This window comes from Halyomorpha halys, unplaced genomic scaffold, assembly GCF_000696795.3.
Source record: "Halyomorpha halys isolate HHAL.00 unplaced genomic scaffold, Hhal_1.1 Scaffold547.1, whole genome shotgun sequence".
Lineage (NCBI taxonomy): Eukaryota > Metazoa > Arthropoda > Insecta > Hemiptera > Pentatomidae > Halyomorpha > Halyomorpha halys.
Window position 1 is genome coordinate 215,515 of NW_027111872.1, and position 11,131 is coordinate 226,645.

An 11,131-nucleotide genomic window follows, 5' to 3' on the forward strand; every position below is an offset into this window, starting at 1 on the left:
ACGTTCTATAATGTAAAGGTGTAATGAACTGTGTAGGGGTTTGATGTTTCTTGGAATAATTTAATTTATAAAAATATAAAATTTTTATAATAATTAGAGCTATAGTTATATTTAAAAAAAATGTTCTCAACTAGTTTAGATCTAGCATGTGATGTGTGGGGATGAAAATAAATATTGAACAATAAGACATTCCAATATTAACTATAAAAGTAATATCTGTTCCACTGATAAGCTTGAGATATAGAATCATTGATATAATATATATATAGATATAATATCATGAAGAGTGATTTAGAGAACAATCTCTCTTTTATACTCCTAATCATTCAAGGCCTGCTGAATCGACAGAATGTATAATCTACCTGGAGCCCATGGGCGTAGGCAGACCTCACCCCACTACACACACACACACGCACGCACTCACGCAAACACACACACTTGTTTGGTATATATAGGTATAGAAACGTTGGGTAAAATAAAAATATATCATATACATGAGCATAAACTTAATTATTGTACATAAATATATAAAATACACACCATAAATACAAAAATATAAGAGGTGATGAAGAGGCATGTAAGATGAAGGCATCATCCTAATGGGACTACTGGCAAATATATTAACCACCTCTTTAACAATAGTTTCCACCTTATTTTAAACAATCACTCAGAGATTAATAAAATGGCAAACTGTAAGTCATATTGGAAAAATGGAATCTAAAATAGGTTCTTTTTTAGTTGTTTCCCCCCATTATTTTTAGAAAAGTATATGACGCATATTTGTGTTTTTATTATTATTATTACTTTTTACCGAAGAATCGACGTATATCCATCTTGTCACTTCAAAGGTTTGGTTGTGATCTTGTAATCAGTAAAGATGTCAACTCAACAATGTTATCTTTCTAATTAAAGTATGTTTCCAGAAACAAAATCATCTGTCGAATAATTTCACTATTTTCTTTCTGTTATTTTTCTTGGGTACCAGAAGTCTAGAGATGAGCGTTGGCTCCTCCCTGCCTACGCCCATGCTGGAACCTCCTTCAGTTGGGTAAACGTTAAGATCTATTGTAGTTCTTAACCTTCTTCAGAACAGGTATAGACCGATAGGCGAGTAAAAAATTCTTGCATAACCATAAGTAGCATGAAGAGAAAAATTTTAGCTACCTCCTTAGTGTACAGTTAGCATAAGAGCCCAAAAGAAGAAAAAAGTCAGATATTTCACCTTGATTTTTTATTACTTTAATGAAAACTATGTATTATTAATAGTCGAAATTGATACATCTGATAAATATAGATGGAGGGAATACAAATTGGAGGCTGTTTCAAAACGTTAACAAAATAATTTTTCATTTGTTCTCTATGCTGTTAAAACTACAAGACTAGAAAACCTTATCGAACATCATTTAAACTAGAGGAAATATACTAAAATATGAACACTAACAAAACTGTTAATCTTTAATAGTTCCCAAGATATAATTTATTTAAAAGCAACATTTCATAAAAAATTTACTGAAAAATCATTAGTTAGAGAACTTATTATGTGAAATATACATCACAGGAACCATGAGACCTATAGATGTTTATTAGTACTCAAATTAAAGCTAGTTTAATGTGCTATAAAATAGTTTATGACGTTTACCTTCATAGTGGCAGTAGTTTTTATATTTGCTAAAATAAATTTATTTCTAGTAGTTCCGACTAAATTTCATATGCATATACGGATATAAACGTTATAAACTCCTTTATTGTACATTAAACATCTTATCTTTCATATTCCGCCCTTAAAAAAAAATAAATCGAGAAAAAAAGATATGCAGAAAAGAAAACTATTTGTGCATAACTAAAAAGTAATATTTATTTGTTTATTTAAGGATAAGGCTTATATATGAATTAAATGTGTTATTATCGAGTGCACAGTGTGTAATTATTTCAATTAAAAGCCCGCCTCAATTTAAATAAAAAAAAGTATCAATAAATTTAATGATATATTTTGTTGTGATCATTTGAAAATTGAATAAATTCCCTACAACAAAAAGAAAAAATAAATCATCAAAATCGTTGTATATTTCATATTTTTCGTAAACTTGGTAGTCAGTCATGAAGCCTACCAATATATATTTTTTTACAAAGTTTTTTCGTTGTTTTTTTTCAGTGCGCCATCCATATATCTCTAAATACATCATAAAAATCAATGAGTGGATCATCATATTGAAAGTTTCCTACACCTTTACAAAAAAACACTACAATACGCCCATACACCAACCAAACAAAAACAAAAAAAAATCTTAAAAATCGGACCATTATTAATAAATGGTGTGTAGATCACAAATATCACATTTGTACTTTTATTTTATTTGAGTTTAAAAATTATAAATTCAGGAAGTAAACGATGATCACATTTTCATTTATATCATTGTTTTCAAATTAATAATGACCAAAACTATCCAAATAGTTTCAACTTTCTTCATTACAACTTATTACATGTCCAACGTTTTGGCCACAATGTTTTCACAATGTTTAAAAAAACACTATTTGTCAGTTTTAATAATAGTTTCTGTCCTCTGCAGTTTGTGTTTTACTGTCTCAGTGTTGTGATAAGTTGTTGATAGTAAAATACAAAGATTGTGAAGGATAGAAACTATTATTAAAAGTGATGTATACAGGTTAATTTTAACTGTGTTGAATTGATTTGGCCATCATCAAGATCAATCTTAATTTTAGTATGACAGACTTACATAGATTTATTAAAAGTTGCATCTTATTATGTCCAAATCAATTCAACACAGTTAAAATTAACCTGTATACATCACTTTTAATAATAGTTTCTATCCTTCACAATCTTTGTATTTTACTATCATCAACTTATCACAACACTGAGACAGTAAAACACAAACTGCAGAGGACAGAAACTATTATTAAAACTGACAAATAGAGTTTTTTTAAACATTGTGAAATTGAGATGCCCTGCTCAATTTAACACTGTAAATTTTAATAAATCCTTAATATATCAATCATAAAGAAAATCTTAATGAAGGCCGGATCGGCCGAAACGGGCATATAACATGTTTTAATAAACAGATATTGGATAATTATTTTTTTAATAATTAATAAAATTACCAGTCTCAAACATGATAATAAATGTGTATATTGCTCAAAGTTTAAAAGCAAAAAAAATGTCAAAAATTCATATCTGACAAAGTCAATATTTCCTTAATGAATGTTTTGCACTGTATACAATGATAACTTTTTACAACGAGGCTCATGTTTGTTAGTAATTTCCAAAACTGGACAACTTTCGTTAATAGATACCAGTATTATTTTTACATTATATTGCCGTTCGGTGTCTTATCAATATATCATATAAATTATTCCTTGAAGTCGTAAACCTATATTTATGAAAAAAAAATATTCGAAAGAATTACTTGAATAACATCTGAATTCCTCGAATTCACCTTCAAACAGTTTTATCATTTAAACTAATATTTGCTTTGCATGAATTCAGAGTCCATTATGTTTTTCAACACACTATTCTTAACAAATAAATCAAAATAAGTGGAAGAACCGATTTTATTGAAAATTACTAATAAAATCTACTTCTTTTAACCCTTTAACTATCCACAAATAAAATAAATTTCCAATAAAAATCAAGAAGAACAATAATAAAAAGAATTGTGAGATTTTAGTAGACCGTAGTGATGGTCACGCAATTATTATTAGTATAACTATTATATAATAATATTATTCTATATACAGGTCTTTTATTCAATATAACTTTTTTTTTGCTATGTTGTACCTTTACATTTTATGGTAAAGTGGATAAAGGTTATTAATATATAAATTATTAGAAAAAATACAACTTAGTGAACTGTGTTTATAAAATTTTATTTATTCACAGTAATTAACGACTCATTTTTTTTTTTTGGGGGGGGGGCAGCTCTGCAGACCTTGCAGATCTTTGACTGCCTGAACCAGCCTTCTCCACGCATGCCTATCTTGGGCTACTGCTTTCTAGTTCGCTACATGCAGCTCTTCCGCATCTTTGTTTATTCTGTCTATCTATATGGTTTTCAGCCTTCCATATAGTCTCTTGCCAACTTTGCTGGCATTCATTGCTGTATAGAGTAGCCCTGATGGATTTCTTCGAGTCGCATGTCCCGAATATCTTAATCTCCTTGCCTTCATACAATGAGATATTGACTGAATATCTGCAAGCAGTTCACTGTTAGTTCTAATCGTACGGAGGACTTTCCATTCAAATCTTTCACAGCCGCTTAACATAGCTGGCTTTATCATGGCATTGCTAGAGATTTTTTGGGATTTTAGTTTTTTTGACAAAGAGAAGAAGGCTCTGTGTCACGCTTGTTATACGCAGGTCTATCTCAGTCTGTTGATCATTTATTGAGATTATTATAGTGCCGAAGTAAAATTTCACCAAAAAAATACAAGTGAATGTTCAGTGAATTATAGTACAATGGCACGATTCATACTTGTGGAGAATTTGCCTTTTGGTAGGACTCCAATAACATTTCTATATTACAAGATCTCAAGACCATCTTTTTTTAAGACTCATAGGTGTGTTACCGAGAATTGAAGAGAAAGCTCTAAGCTAGAAAAAGTGGATTTGGATGGTAAGGGATTTTATCATCGAAGAATTGAAATCTGATTGTGCCAAATAGGCAACATATGGAACATTAAGGTCATTTATCTGTAATATAGTAAGGTTAAAGTTACATACTTTGATTTTTTTTATTGATATAATATATCAATTTATTGATAATAACCAATAACAAATATTTAAGTAATCATTTTTAGTGGTTTTAATATCTATGTTAAATATTTATCTTATCTCTCGGTGGCTTCGCAATCACAACACAAACTAAAAATAATTTAAATATATAATAAATTAAAAATATAAATATAGAAAAAATAATTATAAAATAACCTTCCAAGCAAAAATAATTTTATAACAGCTGAAACGTTCCCATAATAATAATAATAATTACTGTGCGAACAGATAATTAATTAATTAATAAACGTACATTAAGTAATTGCACAAATTATATTTCTCTAATGAACAATCTTCCAGTTTAAGATAATTGAAAAATCATGATTTAGTTTATTATATAATTAGTACATTACATAACAAGCGCGTTTTGATCTCTCTCTATACGCCGAGACAACACGCTAGCTATCTTTATAAGAAAATTTGTTAAGCAAATATTTTCTTGATAAAAACATTATTTACAAGAGAAATGTTGAAGTAAAACCATTCCATGAATTCTATGGCACATAGTCGAAAGAAGTGCACTTTGGACCTGCTCCAAACAAGAAACAGATGACCCTTATCGCTACAAGGGCCAAACTGAAAACTGTTTTTAAATTTTTATCTCTTGTATCATTGTACTAACCATTAGGTAAAAATAAATATTCCTAAGGATCGTTGTAACGCGTTACATATATTTTTATCTCAAGGTGTATTTTTCTAGCTTTAATTTTTATCATTGAGCAAATTCGTTATAATGATATTTATTCCAAATATTCAATTCAATCCAATTCAAATCCCAATATAGAAAGGGTCCAATAAAAAAGTTAATAGAATTGAGTTTATGAGATCAACGTGCAAGTAAAAAATAAATAAACTCATGATTATTTTATATCAACTTTATTTTATTGTTTAAGCATTTCGAATTTAAATAAAGAATCCCTATATTATTAGTTCAAGGACCTCGATTCGAATCCGGTTGTGGTAGATAATTATTTATTCTGTTACTGTGGGTTCGGGAGCCCAGTCTCATAAAGAAGATACCCTCGATTCAGGAAAAGTTTGGCGGTCGAGCGTGATTCTGACCAAATCACCTCCTAGTACAATCGTTAGTCTAATAACAGTACTTCCTTACAGCAGGGGTGTTCATGATATTGTGTTAAATGTAAAATGTTTTAACATGTTAAATGTTATAAGTATAGGATTGTGAGCAGCCCTATCTAAAGTCATTTAGTAACCTAAGTTTCTTTCACGAAGTCACCTAAAGTCACCTTTCCTTCCCAAACTTCTTGTTATTGTTTACTTCTAAGTTTTGATTACACTAATTTATTGCAACATGCCTAAAGTAAGTGAGAAGTAGAAGTGTGTAATTTGGCTGCTGATTGTCTTGTTTAAAAACGCTCAAAAAATTACTAAGACAATCAAAACAGAAACTACGAGCAAGTAACCTAAGACGACAACAAACAAAGCAGTGACGGGCTCAGCTGGTTTGTTACGTGAGGCCATTTTCCATTTAACAGACCTAGTAACAGACCCTCAACCATGTTAAATGTTAAATCGTTTTAACATGCTAAAGAAGAAAATATTTCTCCATTTAACACGCTTTAACATGTTAAACTAAAGATCATGAATACCCCTAGGGTACGAGGTCCTTACCATTCATGGGTTGTAGCATTACAGATTTATTTCTTATAAATAATTAGTGGATTCGTAAACATTTAAACTCTTGTTTCATTCACTTTAGCTATTATTAATTAACTTATTTATTATCACACTTTATATTTTGAGGATAGGTTTCGTTAATATAAAGAGTGATAGATAGTAAATAAGCAAATCGTTAAATAGTTTAAGCGAATAAAATAATATGGTAAATATTTATAAATATGTTTTTCTTAATAAACGTACTTCAAACGTTTTTACCCTTAAACGCCTGGCAGATCTATCTAAACTGGTCCTCTTAGGCAAAGAAATGCAATGGAGATCCACCAATGAAGCAGTAAGATACGTTGGAATTCATCTTGATTCTCGCCTAACTTTGAATCATAATAACATCAAATTAACACAAAGCTGTAGAAGATTGATGATTCTGTACCCTATGTTAGTAAAACCTAGATAACGAAAATCTCATAATAAAACCATTTAGCGAAAAGCTGCAGCACAATCGGACGAACGGTAAGGCAGCGTATAAAGTACCAACAGACATATATTCACTTTTATACATTAGATATCCAAAAATCAATAAACTGTCAATGACCCAGTGTCATAGAGGAAAATTATACAATAAATAAATTCATTACCTACTCATAAATTAAATGATGTTCAGATGTACATTCTATTCAGTGATACTTTAAAGTTGAAGATAATTACCGCTCCTCAAAGTATCATATTCAGTTTTTAAAATAGAAGCGCCTTTATTTTAAAAATATCATTGACAGAAATAACCGAGGAAGTCTATCTGAGTGAGTAAGAGAGATTTTCTTAGCATTTGTTTACCTACGCAATCTCCTATGTTACAAAGAAAATGCTAAAATAAATTATTCCAGAATAAAAATATTTATATTCTCTGAAATTCACATTCACTCGTAGTAACAATATTGACGGGAGAAAAAAAAATCTCGTCTCTAATGCCAGTAAAATGTTTGATTGTATTTGAATAGCAAACAATAAATGTTTAATTTCTATACATTTGCAATCTGTATTGTTCAGCTACGTCACAAAACGAATACGTGACTTGGTTTATCAAAACATCCAATTTCCATTTGCAAATTCCAAGATTAGACTTTAATTAATATGTGACCAGCAAAGCAGATATAGCATTATATTGTGGTTTTCCATTTCATAAATTTACATTTAAAGTATTATAAGTTTGGGGTAGTTTTTTTGTATTTACTTACAAATCAAAATTATTAAACAAACAAAATTTATAAAGATAATCAAATCTGTATAGTTTGGTTTCGTAACATAGTGTTACGCGTTATATTGCATAACGGTTGTTTACCCAGTTAACGAAGACAGAAATTTCTGTTGTTACTGGCAGTATTTAAGTTCTGTCATCACAGCGATTCTGTAAAGGCATTATGTAAGTACGTAAATGCAAAAAATAGTTTATTAGATCAATGCTTTTTGTCATTTGTTTATAATGACCAGATTTAAAAGATTAATAAGATTATGAATGACTCAATCATGAAATTTAACAACATTTAATGAACTCTATATAGCTTGTAAAGTTTTTTTGCTGTATAATTATTGTATTATTATTATTCTTGTAATTATTTGATAATTCTATCAAGTGGGTTGTTTAAAATTAAGTCGATTATCTTCCAGCGTTTTATTTTTTATTTAACAGAGCACAAATATACATTCATTTCGGCTTAATTTTTTTAATAATCAAAATGGTTTAAATGGAAGGTTGTTTGGCTATGTTAGAGATGTGAGTTTGGCTTTCTGGAACACACAACGGTGTGGATATCGATGTTTCTTTCTTTTTCAACATGCATTTGTAGCTATTATGGATTTACGGCAAGCGGTAATCGTGTGGATTAGGTTTTAGATTTTGGTGTGCTAAACTATTTTTTTTATTTATAGATTTTATAATCTATTTTCATATAAATAAGTACATACATAAATGCACGTGAATACTTTGAACAATAATACTTATTTCCTTGATTGTGGCAGATTGCATGATTATTATTATTCAATAAAACAGTATTTCAATTGAAAAATAAATGCACTATATAATCTTTTCAATTTCTTGAAACTTTAAGAGAAGATTTAAAAATTAATGAAATTATGACAAAATAGGTAACATAAGCTTATAATTAATATGATTCCCTATTAATTTATTGTTTCATAGGGAATTTAGATTTTTAATTAATGATCTGGCCAGAATAGCCTGCAAAACGTTTTTAAATAATTGGATGTGTCGTGTACATTTATAAATATACTTAAATAAGTTGTGTTAAATTATTAATATTTTTTTTATATAGAATTAAATTGAATTATTTAGAAGTGGATAGAAATTAAATTATTTATTAAAAAAAAAAATTACCAGTCTCAAGAAAGTTTTTAAGATAATCAATTAAATTAATATTAATGTTATTGTTAAAATTGTAAATTATATTGTCCTTGAGGATGACTTAATTGGCCGAAACGTTGGACTGTTGATGACATAATAATGAGTGTTGGGACTTAACATGGATACCAATTGATTTACTTAAAAAATAACTGCACTATTATTATTTATGATTGCATCGCGTGTTAAGGAGACTCATGAATTCATTCTGTACTCAATGATAAAGGCATGTCGGATCACAACCATAGCCAATGTATTCCTTATTGATGTGATCATCTAGGATTTTATGAATTGATGTTACTACTCTCATAACCAACGGTTAATACACAATATAAATCTTCCACTTAACCGACTCACTAACTAAGTGTTAATTACTAAAGAGATAAGAAGAGTTATTAAACAAATTCAAATAAGAGCGGGCTGATAGAGCGGAGTTGCGCAAGGGCCAGACACTAGTGGGAGCCGCGGCCACCTGTGGCTCAGTCGTTCCTTGTTGCTCTTCGAGGTCGAACATCAGCAGTGGTGAGTCACGAGTCATCACTCTCTTCTTTATCTCATTCTTATCTTCTCTTATTGCGTACAATAGTTCAAAAATAGCTCATCTACCGCATCATTAATCTTTCAATAAAAATCCATCTTTAAATGATCGTGATTCCAAACGTTCTTAGCTCTTTCTTTGTCTTATTATCTCACACGTACCATCTTTGTTTTGGTTTTGTACAATGTTCAACATGTTTAAAATAAAAATATTTCATTTTTTATAGTATTGCCTTTTGTTCTGTGTTTATTTATTCTTTTCTGATGAAATTTATTTAATCATGACAGTAGTTTTATTTATAACAATTTTATTAATTTATTATGTAACATAGTTTGATTTTAAATAATTAAATTAATAAATATAAAAGCCAATTATACTCTAGAAAATAGTTAAAACAATTTTTTTATAAAAGAAGGATCATTAGGTAATCTCTAATATGCGTTGAATCAGATATTTAAAAAAAAATCTTTTTTTTTTAATTGTTAATTTTTCTAACAAAAAAAGGTCTTAAGTGATTAACTTTATTAGTTAATATCATATTCATATATTCATTAATATTAGGAATATTAATGAAACAGGCAAATAGAAATTTATCATTTTTATTATTTCTTATGTTGAATAATAGCTTTAAATCAAACTATAAAATTAATTTTGAAATCAATCAAACTATACAAAATAGTTGAAAAATACTTAGTATAAAGTATGTGCATCGTTTCAGAAGATTACTTTTTATTTTAATTACTCTTATATATATTTTTAAAATAAAATAATGCAGTAGGTGTGAAGAAATCAATTTTTAATAATAATATTGATTAAAAAAAACTATGAATATTTTTCTTATAATTTAAATAATGTTAGGAATATTAATCAAACAGCCACATAGAAATTTATCATTACTTATTTTTTGTTAGAAAACCTTGAATTTAAAAAATAAATTAACTCATAATAACTATTAATATGAAAATAAATCATATTATAAAAAAAAAAAAAAGTTAAACAATATTTTGATAGTCGGTAATAGGCGTATCTTTCAATTAAATAATTTTGCATTTTTCATTACTTTCATATTTGTTCATTTTTTAAAAATAAATAATACAATAGCTAACAAGAAATTAACTTTTAATAATAATTAATACAAAACGACCAATAATAATCTGGAAAAATAAGTTATTTTTTTATTTTTGTAATTTATTTAATAATAGAAATACGAATGAACTATCTAAATACAAATATAATAATTTCAGGAATGTGTGGGAATAGAAAACATAAAAATTTCAACTTTTCACCTCAAGGTCTTTACTCGCAACTTCTTTGTTGACGTTTCTATAAATAGAAACGTCACAAAAATATAAGTTATTGAAAAAACAAACAAATGTGTTGTTATTATCGGACGTAGAGAAAGGAATTCATTCAATAAATGATATATAACTGTTTATTTATTGCCTACATAAATAAAAAATATGGAATTAACAAAGAAAACATTGATCTCGGATCATGTGTTAGATATTCAAACGTTATTTTTTCTTGTCCTATTTCTCTATTTTACTGAACAATAGTTTATTTTAAGAATCGATTCGTTAATTTTTACTATTATTTTCTTCCTGGCTCCTTTTATCTCTTGTGCTGTTAAATTTTTATCCCCCTCCTTTTACCGTAATCAATTATTATTTATAACTAATGATCAATCTTATGAATATCAGGCCTACATTTAATTACGTGTCTCGATTCACCAAACACTTTATTAAAAATGTGTAGATCA

General features: G+C 28.2%; 2 protein-coding genes across 10 annotated transcripts in view; one reads left to right on the plus strand and one right to left on the minus strand.

Annotated features, from left to right (window-relative positions):
* The window catches only part of LOC106684134 (ABC transporter G family member 23), a 230,167-nt gene that overhangs the window by 87,662 nt on the left and 131,374 nt on the right, over positions 1–11,131 (minus strand). The gene's annotated exons all lie outside the window — the stretch shown is intronic.
* The window catches only part of LOC106684135 (AMP deaminase 2), a 72,389-nt gene that overhangs the window by 37,299 nt on the left and 23,959 nt on the right, over positions 1–11,131 (plus strand). For 2 of the 6 annotated variants that reach the window (XM_014426035.3, XM_024362657.2), the window contains exon 1: positions 9,250–9,356. The exons of the other annotated variants lie outside the window; for them this stretch is intronic. The gene's annotated coding sequence lies outside the window, so the exon portion shown is untranslated. Of the gene's footprint in view, positions 1–9,249; positions 9,357–11,131 lie in introns of those variants that run through there. 6 annotated transcript variants of the gene reach the window in all.